At 45.9% G+C, this 19624-nt stretch overlaps 1 long non-coding RNA gene across 1 annotated transcript in view; it reads right to left on the bottom strand.

Annotated features, from left to right (window-relative positions):
* Nucleotides 1-19624, bottom strand: part of LOC146806005 (uncharacterized) — a 699435-nt gene that overhangs the window by 355755 nt on the left and 324056 nt on the right. The window lies entirely within an intron of this gene.

Below are 19624 nucleotides of genomic sequence, written 5' to 3'. Positions count from 1 at the left end.
GTGCGCGCACAATGAGCACGCGTTGCGCTTCGCGCACCGCGCGCCCACTTTGCGCAGTTAGTGCAGGTTACGCTAGATGGGCCATGTACGCACGATGCGCTTCGCGCACCGTGCGCACATGGAGGACATATGATGCACTTCGTTTTGAAAGGTAATATTTTAATTTTTCGTATGTTTTATAAGCTATGCACAAATGGTGCCCTTCGGGCACCATTTGCACATGGGGTGGAGAGAGTGTGGATACTTTTTTTTTTATTATTTTTTTAAAAAATATTTTAGTTTATCTCAATCTCTAATAAGCCATGCACAATTGGTGCACTTCGGGCACCAATTGCACACGGGGTAGAGAGAGTTTGGATACTTTTTTTTTAAAATTAATTTATTACCGTCCGCGTACGGTAAGCGTAATCGGCGAAATTACTGAAAATATAAAAATTCGGTTTTTAGCCTTGGGGGATCTTTGGGGACTCCCTCAACATGGCTATGTGTGTGGGAGCTGTCTAAACAGCCCCTTTACATGTTTTTGGGCTTTATATTTTAAAAATCACTCTCAGTGCGAGAGAGAAAATGGCGGCCGCCGCTTCCTGGTTTCGGCCGATTCGAATGTTTACTAAGATCTAAGAGCCAATCAGAATCGCGCTCGCGCACGCCACCGTACGCGTACGGTAAGCGGACCGTAAGCGCTCCGTAAGCTGGCGCAGATATATATATTGATTTAAAGGCTATTTTCTCAGAATCTACTGAACAGATTTACACCAAACCTACAAAAGGCACTTCCTTGACGTGAGGACTACCTCTCTGCCAAATTTCTAGTAATTCTGTTCAGCCGTTCGGGCTGTAGCCCTGTCTAAAGGTCCTATGGAAAAATGCATGGGAAAAACGCGTTTTGGGACCCCCCTTTTATCTCAGCCCCTGCTTGACGAATCCCCCCGAGACTTTCAGGGTAGGAGCGGAGCGTAGCGCCCCACCTATTTTGAAAAATTCGCGAGGATTCATCGACCGGCGCCAAAGTTATTCAAAATAGAATGTTGCGGATTTCCTATGGAAACGTGGTCCTAACTATAACTACCTACTGGCGACCGCCAGTAGGTAATATACATATATATATATATATATATATATATATATATCGCTTCATTTAACCTATATATATTCATTTCTACAAGCTATCAGAAATTGCGGAGGATGTAGGTGCCTGAAGGAACAAATTTAAATGTTTTTGTGATTGACTTTGGTGGCGAAAAAACAACCATCAGCGTTTCCAGTGAGGGGAATTCTGGGACATGTAGTCGCAGTGTAAAATCAATAGGGTTTCATCTAATGGGAGTGAAGCAGCAGGCTCATTAACAAATCGCGGTGCGGCACCGGAGCAATCGGCATTCGAAAAAGGCAGCCTAGCCGAAACGCGTCATGCCGTGAGAACAAATAAAGTGATCTCCGCAGACCCGCTGTGTTCCCTGTTTGTTCTGGGACAAGAATGAATCTGGTGTGATATTCGCATGCAGCCACAGGCATGCTGGGGAACCTTTCCCTCGGTGTCCAGGAGTAACAGTGGCACAAGTGGTGTCTGGATAATTCTGAGATATTGGAAGACCCTGGACCACCGCAAATCCGAGCAATGATGGAATTTGCTGACAAAGTCAGGCCATGACTACATGGAAAGACGCTGTTTACTTAAACTGCACCTTCATTTCTACAAGCTATCGGAAATTGCGGAGGATGTAGGTGCCTGTGGGTACAATTTTAAATGTTTTTGTGATTGACAATAATCAGCGTTTCCAATGAGGGGAATTCTGGGACATGTAGTCACATTGTGAATTATATAAGGTTTCATCCAATGGGAGTGAAGCAGCAGGCTCATTAACAACGTGCTGTGCGAGCACCGGAGCAATCGGCATTAAAAAAAGGCAGTCCAGTTGAAACACAGCATGCCATAAGAACAAATAAAGTGATCTCCGCAGACCCGCTGTGTTCGCTGTTTGTTCTGGGACGAGAATGAATCTGGTGTGATATTTGCATGCAGCCACCGGCATGCTGTGGAACCCGTCCCTTGGTGTCCAGGAGTAACAGTGGCATAAGGGGTGTCTGGATAAACCTGAGATATTGGAAGGACCTGGACTGACACAAATCCGAGCAATAATGGAATTTTCTGACGAAGTAAGGCCATAACAACTTGGAAAGACACTGTTTACTTAAACTGCACCTTCATTTTTACAAGCTGTTCGAAATTTCGGAGGATGTAGGTGCCTGCGGGGACAATTTTAAATGTTTTTGTGATTGACTTGGGTGAAAAAAAACCAAGCATCAGCGTTTCCAGTGAGGGGAACTCTGGGACATGTAGTCGCAGTGTGAAATCTATAAGGTTTCATCCAATGAAAGTGATGCTGCAGGCTCATTACCAACTCGCAGTGTGAGCACCGGAGCAATCTGCATTAAAAAAGGCAGTCCAGCCGAAACGTGTCATGCCATAGGAACAAGTAAAGTGTTCTCCGCAGACCCGCTGTGTTCCCGGTTTGTTCTAGGATGAGAATGAATCTGGTGTGATATTTCCGAGCAGCCACAGGCATGCTGGGAAACCCGTCCCTCAGTGTCCAGGAGTAACAGTGGCAAAAGGGCTGTCTGGATAATTCTGAGATATTGGAAGACCCTGGACCACCGCAAATCCAAGCAATGATGGAATTTGCTGACAAGCTCAGGCAATGACTACATGGAACGACGCCATTTAATTAAACTGCGCCTTCATTTCTACAAGTTATTGGAAATTGCGGAGGAAGTAGGTGTCTGCGGGGACAATTTTAAATGTTTTTGTGATTGACTTTGGTGGCGAAAAAACAAGCATCAGCGTTTCAAGTAAAGGTAACTCTGGAACATGTAGTCACAGTGTAACATCTATAAGGTTTTATCCAATGGGAGTGAAGCAGAAGGTTCATTAACAAATCGCAGTGCTGGCACCGGAGCAATCGGCATTCAAGAAAGGCAATCCAGCCAAAACGCGTCATGCCGTAAGAACAAATAAAGTGATCGCCGCAGACCCGCTGTGTTCTCTGTTTGTTCTGGGATGAGAATATCAGCTCCTATGTGGGAAGTTTAGGGATGATTCGTCAAGGGGGGGCCAAGAAAAAAGTGGGTCCCAAAATGTGTTTTCTCCGTGTTAATTTCCATAGGAAACTTTAGACAAGGCTACAGATCGAACGGGTAAACGGAATTGCCCCAAATTTTGCAGGGAGAAGGGTCTTGGTCTGGAAAGCACACTTTTGTCTATTTGGTGTAAATCCGTTCAGTAGTTTTGTAGGAATTCAAAATTTACAGATATCGATATTTGGTAATTCTGCCATCTGATTGGCTGAGGCATTACGAACACGATCTTGCTGCTTATTGGTTGTGAGCGCTGCAAGCGGTTGCAACTAGCAAGTGTTGGCCGCCATTTTGTGATTCCATTGAAGCGAGTAAGGGGGAAAAAGGGCGAAAAGAGTAGGAAACAGGAGGATAGGAGCACTGTAGCCTCTGTGGGGGAGTGCGAAGCGAAGTTGTCACACCTACCGGTCTGAAAGTGCAGTATTGCTCAGAGTGACATGGTGCAGAGATGAGACGCTGCTACATTTGTGTATTAAACCTAGAGCCTAAAGCAGGAGGTCATTGCTGTAAAGTGATGTGCTGTGGTGTTTGTAGGATACCTGTGGAAGTAGTGTTAGTAGGTGTTTATACCATACAGGGAGTGGGAAGCGAACTACTGAGCTCTACTGTACGTTTATACTATACCAGAAGTGGGAAGAGAAGTACTACGCCTACTGGTGTGAAAACTCGGGGATCAAACCGAGCTGATTGTTGTAAAGTGATGGGCTTTGGGCGCTGTATCATACTGGCCACTGTAGTATAACTGTAAGTAGTGTTAGTATGCATTTATACTATACAGGGAGTGGGAAGCGAAATACTCACCCTTACTGGTCTGAAGACTCGGGTTTAAACTGTATGCTCATTGCTGTAAAGCGATGTGCTTTGTGTACTATTTCAACGTAAGTCGTAGTACAATGTTAGTATGTAATGATACTATAATGTAAGTATGTAATGTTAGAATGTAGGGCTGCCATGAGGGGAATCTTGGGGAGTTTGTACACGGTGCTGGAGAAGACAGATGCCTTGGTGTCTGGTGCTGTTGGTGGCTGTTTAAACTGTCTACTTTTCCTGCAATAAATCTACTTATCGGATCCACTGCTGTTTTCCTGTTCACTAAATAAATTTGGCGACGAGCGGGAGAAGGTGAAAAGAAAGCAACACTCACCAAGATTTTGCTCTTGCTTGCGTTGTGCTGCAGACCCGTTTTCTTGGTGAATCTGTTTCTACTCATCCCAGGGTCGTCGACTAATGGAACTATGTGATCCTACCTCTGGTAGGATTTATTTTTTTTGATTTTGGGCTTCCTCTCCCTCTTTACTACACTCTGGCTGCTGTACCAGACATGTGCAAGTAGTGTTAGTATGTGTTTATACTAATTCTGTAGTTATGCATTAAACAAAGCATCATGGTCCCATGGAGCGCTGAATCCCAGGCGCAGGTCATACAATGTCCCGGGGTGTGCAAGCGCATGACATTTATGTTTGCTATTACAGGGCGGGTTCATTGTTTGCACCCTGTGAAGGGAAATTCTTGTTTGCCTCGTTGAAGCAAGAGGAGGAAAACATTGTATCGTTCCAAAAAACAGAACTGGATGGTAAAAATGGTGAAAGAAAAATGAAGCGGGGTCTCACCCATTCATTTAAATGAGCCCACTGGTGGGTAATGTTCTGGGGCCAATCCTATTATTATATAGCGCGGTCTCTGCAGCACTGGGGATCTTAATCTCACATGTAAATTAGGCATGGAGTTGTTTCCCAGACTAGGGGATCGACACCTCCCCGGGTATTGTTTACGAACTGTTCGGGGGCTTCAAGGCCAACTCAAGACCGGGTATCGGCAACCTCCAGGGCTTTATTTAAATATGCAGGGTGTGCCTCGCCAATCCTTGAAGCCTCGGTGGCGCTAGGCAGTGCCTTATTGGTTCTGAAATCACACAGACAGTACTCATGGTGTTATAAATTGATACTCATATAACTCTTGCCGTTGTACAATTACCCAGGCTTAATTTGTGTAATAGTCTGTTGGTTTAGATTTGGTAGGTGCACCGGAAGATTAAACAAAATTTCCCTTATAACCTACCATCAACCGCTGATATTCACAATAAGCTACAGACAAGTGTTGTCCGAAAAAGAAGACCCATACACTCAGTTAATTATTGGTAAAAAAATAACTTTTATTAACACAACACAAATAAATGGAAATGTAACTTTATTCGAACAACAGTAAACCATGGAAGAAGTGGGTGGGACTCCTCCGGAATCAGAGTGCAAAACATGCAAGACAAAAAAGAAACATAAGTATGTGTGCCATGTCTAAGAGAAAAATAAAGGTAGTGAGAATGAACCTTAGCACAATGGCTAAACAATAAGAATGGACAATGCATAAATCTTGCATCTTTAATCTTACACTCTCTAATACAGTCAAACAACATTACTGCTATGGTGAACCTTTGCAGAGGCCAAAACCAATGGACTACTGCATAGAATGTCTTGATCCAAGCCTCGGAAAGTCACCAAGTCTAACATGACCAGGAAATTAAACATGATGTGGATAACACTCATTCTACTCTGTTTTAAAAACCTACAAAAAAAACCAACATCTTTCTACAGGACATCCACCATTTTAATACTCTTTGCAATAACCTCTTTTTAGGCAATTCTTGCTCGTAAATGATTATTGTGAATACAAAATGTCACTATTTTTGGAATCAGAAGCCCTCTGCCAAAGATTGAACATGAGAAGTTATCCTTCCTGGCTGGTAGGTGAGCACATGTGCATGCCTGGTTTTGTCTAAGAGAGAAATTATTAACCCATAATATTCATGACACTGCTTTCAGTCCTTTGAAAGATTTCATCTAAAGAATACTTTTTGTAACTAGTACTAATTAATGTACAATTTGAAAAAAACCTCATTGCTTTAAAAGAAATCAGAATATTGAAGATCAAGTGGTTTAAGCCCATAAAACCACGTTTGACCTTAGCATTGGACGTTGTGCGAAAACAAGTAAAACTAAGATGTTTCGGTAGTACACAAACCTTATAAACCCCTCACAAATTGTATCTGCTTCAATGACCCCCAGGATCTTGTTCAGGCCTTAGATTCTACCAGGCCGGTAATGTCCGGGGGTTTGGAGGAGTATATGTCTGGACTTACGGATTGGATGTCCAAAGCAGTGAACTCAATCACCTCCCGTCGACCCATCAGACCGGCCAGAGCATCCCCTTCTAAACCTTGGTTTACTTCGGCTCTTAAAGCTTTTAAACATGAATGCAAAATTTTGGAGCGGGCGTAGCGGAAGAGCAATTACTGCACTGTGGCAAAAACAAGACTTCGAGCTTTGCAAAGATCTTATTATGATGCCATTTTTGCGGGTAAAAGCCAGTTCAATGCGGCCCGCATTGATGCGGCTAGGAATAATTCCAAAGAAATCTTTGCCATAGTCCAGAGCTTTACCTCTCCACTGGCCCAGAAAAGTGCTACACCCTCTTCCTTTGACTGGTGCAACACCCTGTCTGGGTTTTTTAGAGATAAAATCTTGGCCATTCAGGCGTCCTTTTCCCCTGACAGTAGTGCGCGGGCTGGCGCACGGAATGACCTCGTCACTCCTTCCACCTCATTGTCTACTTTCACCCCTGTCCCCCCTTTGGAAACTCTGAAAATTCATAAAGGGCTTAAATCGGGATCCCCAGCTGATGCATGCCCGGCCAGACTGTTAGCAGAGGCAGCTGATAGTATCTACCTGGAGGTTAACCTGATTATTAACCTCTCCCTAGAGTCTATGGCGGTTCCTCAGGTCTGCAAGCAGGCTAAGATTCTTCCTTTGCTGAAGAAACCTTCCTTGGACCCGCTCAATCCGGCCAATTATCGCCCCATCTCCCTCCTGCCAGCTATTGCTAAGGTCTGTGAGAAGGTGGTGCATAAATAGCTGTCGGTTTTCGTGGAGACGGAGGGTATTTTACATCAAGCGCAATCGGGATTCCGGACAGGCCACTGCACCGAGACGGTTTTAGTTGAGGTGGCTGAGGCTGTACGAACATGTTTGGATGCTGGGGGCAGAGCAGCCTTGATCCTACTGGACCTCTTGGCGGCCTTCTATATGGTCCCACACGACCTTTTGATGACCCGTCTCACTGAGATTGGTGTTTCTGGGGCCGTGTGGGGCTGGCTTAGGTCTTTTCTTGAGGAAAGGGCTGAACAGATCTGGCTCCCTCCTTTTCATTCCTCCCCTCATTTGGTCACTACGGGAGTCCCGCAGGGCTCTGCCCTTAGCCCTTTGCTTTTTAATATTAATATCACACCTTTGATTCATCTAGCAGAAGATCTTGGTGCCAAGGTTCTGGCTTATGCCAACGACACACAGCTACTCTTTACGTGGGATAAGGCCTCTAGTTCTGTCCTGGCCGCCCAACAGTGCCTACGCTCCATCTTCGCTTGGCTGGCTGATGCTCAGCTCAAGTGTAATGAGCAGGAATCTGAGATCTTGCTCTTTGGCGCTTTTCCAACTGACTTTCGTCAACAGCTATGCCCTCAGGAGCTTCCTCCTTCCCTCTCGGAAGGACAGCCCACCAAGAACTTGGCTGTATGGTTTGAGGAGAATCTCTCGTTTTCTACTCATATCAAGAAAACGGCTGTTGCTTTGGACTTATTAAAACCCTTAGGAACTTTTTCCCGCTTATCCCGCATGCAGCCAGAGTAACAGTGACCTGTGCGCTGATTTTTTCTCGGCTAGACAATGCCAATTCCTTGTTTGCTGGGTCACCTGGTTATATGATTAAGAAACTGCAGGTGGTCCAGAACACGCCGGTCAGGCTAGTCTTAGGTATTTCATCTAGGTCGAGCGTCACTGCTCACTTGTACTCTCTACACTGGTTACCTATTGCGGCCAGGATCAAATTTAAATCTCTGGTCCTGGCCCATCGTGCTCTTCATGGTCAGGGCCCGCTCTACCTTCAAAGGCGTTTCGCCTTTTATGCCCCTGCAAGGGTATTGCGCTCGTCGGCTCTCTGTCTGGCTTTGGTCCCTCGCTATAAACTTCAGAGGATTGGGGGTGGCTCTTTGGTGGTCAGAGCCAGCAGGGCCTGGAATGCCCTCCCTCTTGATCTTCGCCTTACTCAGGATCTCGCAGTTTTTAAGAAAAAGCTTAAAACATTCCTTTTTGCCTGACTGTCTCTCTCCCCCCTTCCGGTTCGCGCCGGGACACTCTTGAGTAGCCGAGCGCGTTACAAGTGGAATAAATGAAATGAAAGGATGTAATTTGTGCCATCGATTGACTGAGTTGAATTACTCATAGTTAGGCAAACTGCACAGAAGGCGAAGCTGAGAATTAGTCAACATGAGGGAAAAATCGTCTGTTGAATACAAAAGGCCCCCTTGATAGAGCACTTTTTGCAGTTTAAACAGCTAGACAATGACTTGACATGGATGATAGTTGAGGATGTCATACCCCCTGCAGGAAGTACTGGCTAGCATAACGTACTCCTAACTCATAACACAATTGACATTGTACCTTGCCCCTGGTCAACCATTACATTAACAAACCATTTGTGTGTTAGTCAATAACTAATATTTTACACCTGAAAACAACATACCCACATAAGGGAATGCTTATATATGTTTGGTCTGACCCCAGAACAGTACACTGTAAAGTTCAGGGACACCCAGAAGGTAAATGCACAGTCATGGGTGGACTTTGTGGATATTTTAATGAAGGCACTAGAGGGCTGGACGAAAGGTAACAAAGTGAGTAAGTATGAGAGGCTCTATAACTTAATTCATAAGGAGCACATCCTGACTCATTGTGAACAAGAAAAGTTACACCAGTATCTAGTGGACTCAAAGCTGTCTAATCCCAGGGAACTATGGGAGACATATGATGAGTGTGTGAGAAACAGTGTAACCAAGCAGTACCTGGGGGGAGACTCCAAGAAGGAGGGGGGGTTAGGCCCAAAAAAACAAGAAGGGAGGTGGTAAGCCCACCACAGACAAGCCCTCATTTCCCAGAACCCAGAACCCTAGAACGGAGGTAAGTACATCCCACCCCAACTCTGAGACAGAGAGGCAGGGAATCCCAGGGCTGAAGAAGTACTTGGACAGCAGGGTGTCTTTTGACTGTCAGCAGTCAGGTAACTTCAGTGGAGATCCCCCTTGTTGGCTAGCACTGAGTTGTCCTTTGTAGCCATAGAACAGGACTCCTCAGGTGAGGAAATCCTCACAGCATTGTGCTGGGAAACAGTTACAGATGATAAACTTGTGATCCCTGAGGTTGGGATTAGGCACTTTGACTCCATTCAGATTAATTGGATCCCTGCCATTGGCCTGTGAGACACATGTGCCTGACACACTATAGTGAGTGACAGGTTGGTGTCCTAAGAGATGTATGTGAAAGGAGAGACTAAGGGTAGCCCCAGGTCAGGTCAGCACCAAACCTGTAGCCATAGTGCCCCTAGAATGGGAGGATACCCTTAGCTGGTATAAGGTGGTAGTCATTGCAGACCTCTCCTTAGATTTTCTCCTGAGCACTGACCTCCCAGAGGTTGGTTTGAACCCAAGTGGGTTGGTCGCCCAGGGCGCACCCCCAACCCAACGTTCCTGGGGAACCAGTCCCCCCAGTTAGGAGACAGGGGTCCCAAAAGAAAGGGTAAAGCAAGAGGAAATGTAAGCTTCTCTTAAAGAGAGGTCTAGTGAGCCATGTGTCTTCTGTTGCAGTAAGGGAGAAACACAAAGTTGGCACTGGTGAGGCTTCACCTCACCACAAAGAAGTCCTGAGCCATTAGGCTGCTGTCAAACAGCAGGGTGCCGCCCCTGCACTGACAGAAGGGAAAGTAGAAGAAAGGTGTCTGCCATATTATTTGGTAGACCCCAATATAAACAGCTGTAGAAAACCTGCCAAAACTTTGTACACCGAGAGACTTTCCTCAAACACTATCTGTTGTTTAATTAAACTCAGAGCAACATAACCAACATGGAATTTTGTTATTCTCTTAAAGTAAGCCACTATAACCCAAATGTAATCCAATGTTGATCTTTTTGTACACGAGATGCAGGTGAATGAAGCAGGATGGTCAGTTGGAAATCTGCCATTCAGAGCTCAGAGGCCTAAGCTGTTCAGTGTGCTTGCCTAACTTCTCTGGTTTTGTTCTTGACTATGGGTGGAATCGCTCTCTCAGAATCCTGAACTTGTTGCCACATTGATGATTGAGTTGAAATCCTCTGTTGGGAGCCATAGCACATCAGGACAGAGCAGATACATCCTTAGTAAAACTTTAACAAGAGATTTTTGATGTGCTTTATTCTTTGCTAGAGCGGTGGTTATATAAACATTTCCAATGATTGTTATTACTGGCAATTGGAGATCAGTGTCTGCAAATGTAGTTTGATGATAACAAGATCATCCTCTCCTCTGTGTAATACTGTGGCTCCTGCTCTAAGTTCTTGTGTATATATATTGCCGCTACTCCGTAAGGGGGCCCTCTTTTTTCTGAAGGCACTTCTGGAGTGTAATATTCATTATGATTTTGCCATGGGCATGATGATCGCTGCCAGGTCTTTGTTTGGTTGCAGTTCCTTTAAAAGGTCAGATGTTTTAAGATAATTATTCAAGCCTCTCATAATCCAGCAAAAGGAACAACTGATGGACGGAATGCTGAACAATGCAAACATTCTCCCCCAGTCACAAAGATCTGGGTTTAATCCATTGTTCTTTTACTCACCAAGCTAACCCAGTTTGGACCTAGCCATATGCAAATCAGTCTTGACCCTGTGCCTCATGGGAACAGTGTAGCCCAAACTTCCAAGCCAGGTCCTCCCTGGACTGGAAACAAGCATCATGGGACCAGTTTTGGTGCCTCATCCCTCATCAGCCAGGCTAGCTTGAATCCAGTTGCGCAGTGAGCAGGGGACCCACGCCTGGGCATACCCTTCCCACTTCGGGCAACAACAGCAAAAGCAACAAATGTTGAACAGAATGCTGAACAATGCAAACATTCTCCACAGTCACAAAAATCTGGGTTTCATCCATCGTTCTTTTTCTCACCATGTCTCGCCAGTTTGACCCAGCCATATGCAAATCAGTTTTGACCCTGTGCCTTATGGGAATAGTCTGGCTGGAACTGCTAAGCCAGATCCTCCCTGGACCGAAAAAAAACAGTTTTGGGGCATCACCCCTCATCAGCCAGTCTAGCTTGAGTCCAGTGATGCAGTGATCCATGACCCACGTCAGGGCATACCCTTCCCACTTAGGGTGACAAAAGTGAAAGGAACAAATGAAGGGCGGATTGCTGAACAATGCAAACATTCTCCCCAGTCACAAAGATATGGGTTTAATCCATCGTTCTTTTGCTCATCACGCCACCCAAGTTTAGACCCAGACACATGCAAATCAGTGTTGACATTGTGCCTCATGGGCACTGTTCCTAATAACGTGCGCGCCTGGGTGCGCGCACACCTCTGTTACATGAAGCGCGCAGTGCTGTGTGTGGAACACAGCACATCAAACAAGAACATTTGTGCCACTGCTTTTAAAAAGCGAGCGGCGCGAAAACCGGGTGTTTCTTTGATGTAGAGCCCAGCTATAGTCCATACTATGTGCTTTTGTTAAAGTATTCATGTTAATTGCAGCGCAGTCAGGAGCTGCAATTAACATGAATACTTTAACAAAAGCACACAATCTGCCCATCACCCTGCAGCTGCACTCTATTATGAAAAGAAATTCAGCAAGTCTACAAACAGGGCGTGAAAAGCACATGTCGTGTTTGTAGACTTGCTAAATTTCTCTTCTTAACAGAGCTGGGCTGCGGGGTGATTGTGTGACTTTGTTAAAGTTTTCAGGTTAATTACAGCTCCAGACAGGCACTGTGAATAACTTGAAATCTTTAACAAAGCCCCACAATCACCCCGCAGCCTAGCTCTGTTAAGAAATTACTGAATATCTTTTTATGCAACCTCATATGCACTTCTTGTTCTTGTACAGAAATGTTGGGCTAAAGAATCGGGAGGAGATGATGAGGGGTAGTGGGGAATAGGTCTGGGGGCTGTCAACATTTTTGAAAGGTCTAATAAAGTGAGAATGCCTTCAGATTTCTCAGCAATGCTACAAGGCTATGTTAGAACTGTTCCTATGAGATGAAGGGGAAGGAAGCCAGATTGAAGAGGATCAAGAAGCAAACTGGTGTTGAGACACATTACAATGTGATTATAGATGAGCTGTTGGGATGCATCGGGGATTAAGGAGAAGCTAAAATGAAAGAAATGTTTTATAATAGCAGCGTGCTTCTGTTTATAGACAAGAAACTAGCCAGCATCGATGGAGAGATTAACACTGCGTGAAAGCGTAGAATAATCAGTTAAAAATGTCCCTAACCTGTCTACACTCATTTAAAAAATGTAGATGCTCTTCACAACAACTCTGCAATGTCTCCTTTACTTTGTTCTTCCCTTACTTTATGTGAAGCTCTCTGATACCCTTCGGGGTCTTGTTCGCGCTATACAAATTTTTTAAATAAATAAATAAAAGAAATGCATCAACTCTACAAACATGGCGTGCAAAGCACACATCGTGTTTGTAGACTTGCTGAATTACTCTACTGAATAGCGCTGCTGTGGGGTGATTTACACTTTTCTATGCTTGGCATAGTGTGCCACCCTACTTGTATTTTCCTGTTTCTGTCATTGCATCCAGATATATGATACAACAAGTAACATCATATCCAGGGCTTTAAGTGGGATGAAAAAACGGGGTGGTCTCGCAAAGGGGCTTGGCCAGTGTAATTAAGGCCCTGGCTTAAGAAACATAAGCTAACAAGCATTGGCATCGCCAATAGGTCTTGCCTTTGGGACCGTATAAGTGTTTAGCCATGCAACAGTTGATGTGGTTGCACCAAGGATATTATGCAGCATAACTAAATACTTTTAAGGTCCCAAAGGTGAGACCTATTGGCTATGCCAATGCTTGTTAGTAATTCCCTAGAAGTTCCCAGACCCAGCTCACAAAGCCCTGTCCAGACTTTGCTCTGCTTGCAGACGGTATGATTTGCACAAGATCAGAAGGCGCGCTCAGCTGGGAGGACAACCGCATTTATAATAGTTACTGGGGGATGAAGGCAGGCCGCCCTTCGGGCCTCTTTTTAAGAGTCTCTGCCTGCTTTATAGCTAACTTCTGAGCCCCCTAATTTCAAAAATACACTGTGATCACTGAACGCGCATTACCAAGGGATATGTCATAATTCTGGGACTTTGGCCAATCAGAGTGCTGGGTTCTAACGTAGAGCTTAGAAACCAGAAGTGTTTGCATTGAAAAGGTTGTGGGTAGGTCTAAAAAGGAAGCCTTTAGGTAGCAAAGGAGGGTGGGCTAAGAGTTAAATTGGTATTAACCTGGTTGTGGTAGAAGGTACTGGAAACAGTTGGTGAGAGTGGGGGATGGGGGAGCAGAGAATAGAGATAGGGAGCAGGGTGCTGTGGCATAGAGCCAGCCAGGCGACAGGCAGAGGGCATCATAAGCACAGGGTGAGAGCAGGGGCAGAGGACAGAGAGTAGAGACAGGGAGCAAGCAGGGTGCTGTGGCATAGAGCCGGACAGTTGGAGGGCACTGGAAGCATGGGGTGAGAGTGGGGAAAAGAGTAGAGATAGGACGCAAGCAGGGTGCTATGGCATAGAGCCGGGCAGGCAGAGGGTACCAGAAGCATGGCGTGCGAGCTGGGGGGAGAAGTATCATAGGAAGTACCATTCATATCATGCTCAATTATACCTCTCCCTCTTACAAACAGTGACTTTTGCTGCAGGTGATGTGTTCAGTATGAGCAGGGCCATCTCTGTCAGCACCAGCCTTTCCTCTCTGACGCCAAGTCACACGTTCCCCTTTTGGAACATGTAAAAAAAAAACCGGCACAGCCAGGTTTATCAATTCTGATGCACTCTGGGGCCATTTATTTTTTGAACGGTGACTGCAGCAAGACAATGACTCAAATCCGCAAAGCAGAGTTCTGCAATCTGCAACATGTCAAACATTAACAAAAGCAGAAATAGAAAGAACCCACGGAGGACCGGTCACCATTGTGAGAGCACAGCGGCCATAGCCATTTCACGAGACCGGCAGAAATTCTGCGGGAAAAACAGCATCTTTCTTTATAATCTTAATACACAAAAGTATGAGACAGTCAGGGTTATAGCTTACTTGCGCTAGCGAATAGTAAAGCCTACTTTTTACTTTTAAGCAAATATTTGTCGAAACGCATTTTACTACTAATTTATAAACATGCATACATACAAAAACATCTACTTACACATTTTTACTACACATACTCTTTTAACTAGAACACCCGACTGCCTTACATTAAACAAACGCCACTCCAATATGGCGGAGGATGATCCAGACCACTGTATGCCATCAGATGTGAAGAGTAGTCCGTTGCCCGTTTGATAAGTCTGTCCCGTACCCCGTGTGTGGAGACGGTGGAAAGAACAGAAGTACAGAGGAGACCTTACCGGCCAATCTGAATGGCGGAAGAAGAGGGGGTCATTGCCTTTCCCAGAGACATTCTTCAGAGGAACGAAACGAGATGCGGGAGCGGCTGGTGTGAGCGCACGGTTGCTGGCAGCAACATATGTTTCCAATTATCGTGCCCGCGTCTGGGCACGATAATTGGAAACATATGCTGCTGCTGCGCGTAACCGCAAGTATTAGGCCGAGGGCGTGAACATGAGGACATAAAGGTGGGACAAAAAGACGGAGTACCTCACCCAGGGAAGCCGGGTGCATAGGTGTCAAATGGTGTCGGGTCGCTGCGTCGTTTTCAATGGGAGCTGACAAAGAAGTGCTGCTGCTCGAAGTGGAGAAGTGTCCGGAGAGATCCAAGCCTGGATCGGAGATGGAAGGAACCTGAAAGCAGAGGGGACAGAGCCTGGGTCACTAGCCAGTGACCAGGGGCACAATACTTGAATGCTCACATATGTCAGGTGCTTCAGGTGAGTTGATGGGTGTCTTGACTCTTCAGCCACGAGGTCCAGGAGGCGTCGACGATGACCAGGAGCTGGATTCAAGCTGTTCCACAATGTCTGTCGAGTGATGCGGTGTCGGCGACCAGATTGGGCCCAACAAGCCTTGGCAACGGCAAGTCAAGTGGAAATAGAAGAAAGACGTCGGTGCAGACCAGCAAGGTTTGGGGGACTCACTCAGCGAGACTAAGTCAGGGCATGTCTGGAGCAACCAGGAAAGCCCAAGCAGAAAAGGAGTTGCCTTCGTGGAGACCCAATAGCTAATGGACTAGAAATCGCGAAGGAGCCTCGAGCGGACGTACTTGGAGCTGGCCCACGGGTCACTCGTGGAGAAGAGGCCAATGATCTTTGGGGCTGTCGGTGCTCGTGGTGGGGGCTACTCAGAGCCCAAAGCACAATTTCAATGGGGACCAGGAAGATGAACTTCCTGCAAAAGTTTTCAGTGTTCAGAGTTCACGGTTCCACGTCACCCATGATAGCCACGGGCCTCAGCTTTGCTGTGGACTCAGGGTAGCCTCGGGGAAGTCTGGAAATCCACCTCTGGTGATGCAAAGACTTCGGCGTCCAGTGGGAATTTCAGCGATGCAGACCGGACAGTTGCTTTTTTGGTGCCTGCCAAGCAGGGGAGTCACTCCTTGACCCCAAGGAAGATTTCTTCAGTCTTCTAGTCAGGATAGAACATCGAAGGTCCAGGATATATGTTACAGAGTTTCGTGCAGGGTAATCTAAAGTCTCAAGGGCTGGGTTCCTATACTTATACTAAGTTTGAGGGTTGGACATACTCTAGGGACCCACCTATTGGAGGGTTTGGAAAGAGGGGTGGCTACACCCAGTTCTTTTGCCCAGTTTCACGCCAGAGCAGGGGGTAGCCCCTGCAACCGGTTTGAACTGGACTATGCACAGGGAAACCAAATGCGCGCTCAGTGCAGGACTTCAAAGCACCAGAGAGTGCTCCCGCCCAGCCCCAATACACATTTGCCTGTCTGGGGAGTTTGTTACACCTCTCTTTGACACGAAACCTATTGTCCAGGCCTCCCCTGCCGGAGTTTCGTTCAGCAGCAGGAGGCCAGACCCGTGTCTGTGGCAGTGGCATCCATTTTGTGATGCCAGGGCTTTAGAAAGTCTTTACCAGTTAGACCAGTGTGTACATGTCTCTCCCTCTAGAAGGGTGGAATGCTACCCCTGCTGCCAGAACTGGCACAACATGTTTCCGTGCACCTAGTCCAAAGTTAGCATTTACCGCGGGGTTATAATGCACTTAAGTAGATATGGTCAGGTTGCACCACAAACAGCATCAGAGGATTGACTCCGAATGCTGCAGATGGGCTCTGCTCATGCAGGGGCACCCTCTCACATAAGAACCATGCACTCTGCCTTCAGGATAGATAAGGCCTGCCATAGGAGTGACTTATAGGTGTATATGTGTGTGTGCATTAGCAGTGATATAGGTAGCCTATACCACAGTAAGGGGTGCATGCACCACCTTACCCAGGCTGCAGTAGCAGACGTGTGGTATCATTTTTGAGGGCTTCCCAGGGGTGGCATAATACATACTACAGCCCCTGGTAGGCCTCTGGAGTACCTATGCCCTGAGTACATAGTATACCATATACTAGGGACTTATAATGGCACAACAGAATCCAATTAGAGATGCTCCTAATGTACATGGAAACCATTTTAGAGAGGAAGTAGCTAGGCTGGGGTCCTGATTAGCAGGGCCACAGCCAGACTAAGGTTGAAAAACAGTGAGACATCAGCAAAATGTGGGGGTACCCATGTGAAGCAGATCCTACTCTCATACAGCCACTAAATCCTATTTCTCACTAGTCTCCTCTCCTTTTCCTTCAGGCTATATTACAATTTTGAAAACACATACCCCTATCCCTGAATATTACATGGAAGCACATTTAGAATTTGGACCAGTGTGCCTCTGCAGTGTCAGTGACCTGGCCAAAAAGGACATGAAAAAGCTGAGATTGGATCATAAATCCAAAGCTGTTCTAATCAGGGGCGCCGGAAATAAAGTTTGGCCCTGGCACTCAAAATCCTCAAGATGTCCCTGTGCATTTGTTAAAGTTTTCTTGTTAATCGCAGCACCCATCATGAGCTGCAATTAACCCGAAAACCTTAACAAATGCACACAATCACCCCGCAGCCCAACCCTATTAACCCTATTAACCTGCCAAGGTTTCAAATTGAAATGTGGGATGTTTTCATAATTTCACTGTAATTATTAGTGCCATTTGAACAGAGCCGGCTTTAGTGCTGGTGGCGCCTGCTGTAACAATGTTTGTTGGTGCCCCAATTACCACTTCAGCCACGGATACACTCATTACCAACCTTTAACAGTGACCTTCAAGTCTCCAAAACCCCTCTCTCTTTCATATTTATTTTGTTTAATAGCGCCACTCATACCAGTGTAAGGTGTTAAGCACTTTACATCGCATACACATTACATAGAGACACTGAATCATAGTGTGTAAATCAATGTATAGGAAATGTTACATCAGAGGAATAAAATGTCTCTTCTTAACAGAGCTGGGCTGCTAGGGTTTTAAGCAAATGTTTGTAGTGATATTTGGCGCTGCACACACCCGCAGTGTGGTTCCTGGCGCACATAGCCACGGCTGCAGCGCACAGAGACCCTACACTGCTGCACATAGAGGAAAAGAATTAGAGGGAACATTGCTCATGGGAATAGTCCAGCACAGATTTCTGTGTTAGGGACATTACATAGGATTATTGTTAGAGGTATACTTTGGATTACCCACACATCTCAAAATCGTTATTCCTCAAAAGGGATTACCAAGTAATTCTGGGCCTTTTGTATCCTGAAGGAAAGCTCTAAATTTTTTAGTGATCTGGGCTGTTTCTGTAGTCCATTTTCCCAGACGTTCTCTCTTTCTTGACCAACAAGAGAACACTTCTGGGTATCGGATAACCAGAGGTGTCCTGATCAGGATGCCCCATGCTTCAAGGGCAGCTTTGTAAGATAAAATTTTTGCCTTTATCTCAGTAGACAAAACCAGACTCTAGCTTTCATTGATATCTTCTGTCTTCCCACTGATAAATAACTCTGTGAGAATATCTGGGGTAGTGATTTTCTCCTGGTCAGGCAATGCAGAAAATAGTTGTAATAAATTGCCTCTATTTAATATACCATGCTTTCCTTGAGATCGACAGTCGGGGTACAAAACAAGTTGACAAACTTCATCATCAACACATGGAAAACTTGATCTCATTACAGGAACTCTGCAACTCCGTCACCCACCACTTCCACAACAAAATAGCAACCATTTTCAAGAACTTCGACCCCCAACCTTCCAACCTCTTCTGCCTCCAATCAACACACATCGCTGACCACCTACTCACTGTAAGGAAACACAATGCACCAATCACAAGCACCCTTATGTATTCCATTCACTCTGGAGCACCCACCAACCCCTACCCCCACCTACTCTTCAACCTCAAAAAAGATTAAATCAGCTGTCAACTCACCACCATCATCAATGCCTCTCTAACCATCGAAACACACTGAGGTCAGACCCCTCCTCAAGAAAACCTCAGCAGACCCCAATGATCTCGAAAACTACTGTCCCATCTCCCCGCTCCCATTTGCCACCAAAGTCCTAGAGTAGGCCATCAACCTCCAGCTCCCCAAACACCTGGAGAGAAGCAGCCTACTAGACCCCTCCCAATCAGTATTCAGAATCAACCACAGTACTGAGTCAGCTCTGATTGCTGCAACAGACAACATCTGCACCTTACCTGACAGAGGAAAATCAGCCGCCCTGATCCTGCTTGACCTCTGTGCCACCTTCAACATGGTCTCCTATCACACACTTATTTAACGCCTAAACCAGATTGGTATAACAGACGACAAGCTCAGATGGATGGCATCCTTTCTCACAGGTCACACCCAGAAAGTCAGTTTCCCCCCTTCACATCAGAAGCCAAGCTCAGCTTCTAAGGCATTCCCAAAGGTTCATCCCTCAGCCCAACACTCTTCAATGGCTACATGACATCACTCACAGACCGTACAACATCATTTACTGCATCAACAACACACAGCTCGTCTTATCACTCTCTGCCGACCCCGCCTCTACAAAGTCTAACTTCCACAAATGCATGAAGAACATATCAGCATTGATGAAGGACAGCTGCCTAAAACTCAACACGGACAAAACAGAAGTTCTCATTTTCGGCAAACACATCACCCTTTGGAACAACTCTTGTGGCCATTGGAACTCGGACACACCCCTACACCGAAAGTTCATGCCTGAAACCTCGGCATCATCTTAGACAGCGAACACTCCATGAAATGTCAGATCAGTGGTGTCTCCTCAGCATGCTTCCACACGCTCTGCAAAATCTTCTAGTGTCTCCCCATCACCACCAGAAAGACAGATATGGATGCCTTCATCACCAGCCGACTGGACTACAGCAACACAGTCCATGCAGGTACCACCATCAGACTCATGCAAAGACTCCAGACAATCCAGAACGCAGCCGCCAGACTGA

The sequence above is a fragment of the Triturus cristatus genome, chromosome 8 (genome assembly GCF_964204655.1).
Source record: "Triturus cristatus chromosome 8, aTriCri1.1, whole genome shotgun sequence".
NCBI classification, from domain to species: Eukaryota; Metazoa; Chordata; class Amphibia; order Caudata; family Salamandridae; genus Triturus; species Triturus cristatus.
The sequence above is the reverse complement of the archived record's forward strand: the minus strand, read 5'-3'. Positions and strand labels throughout refer to the sequence as shown.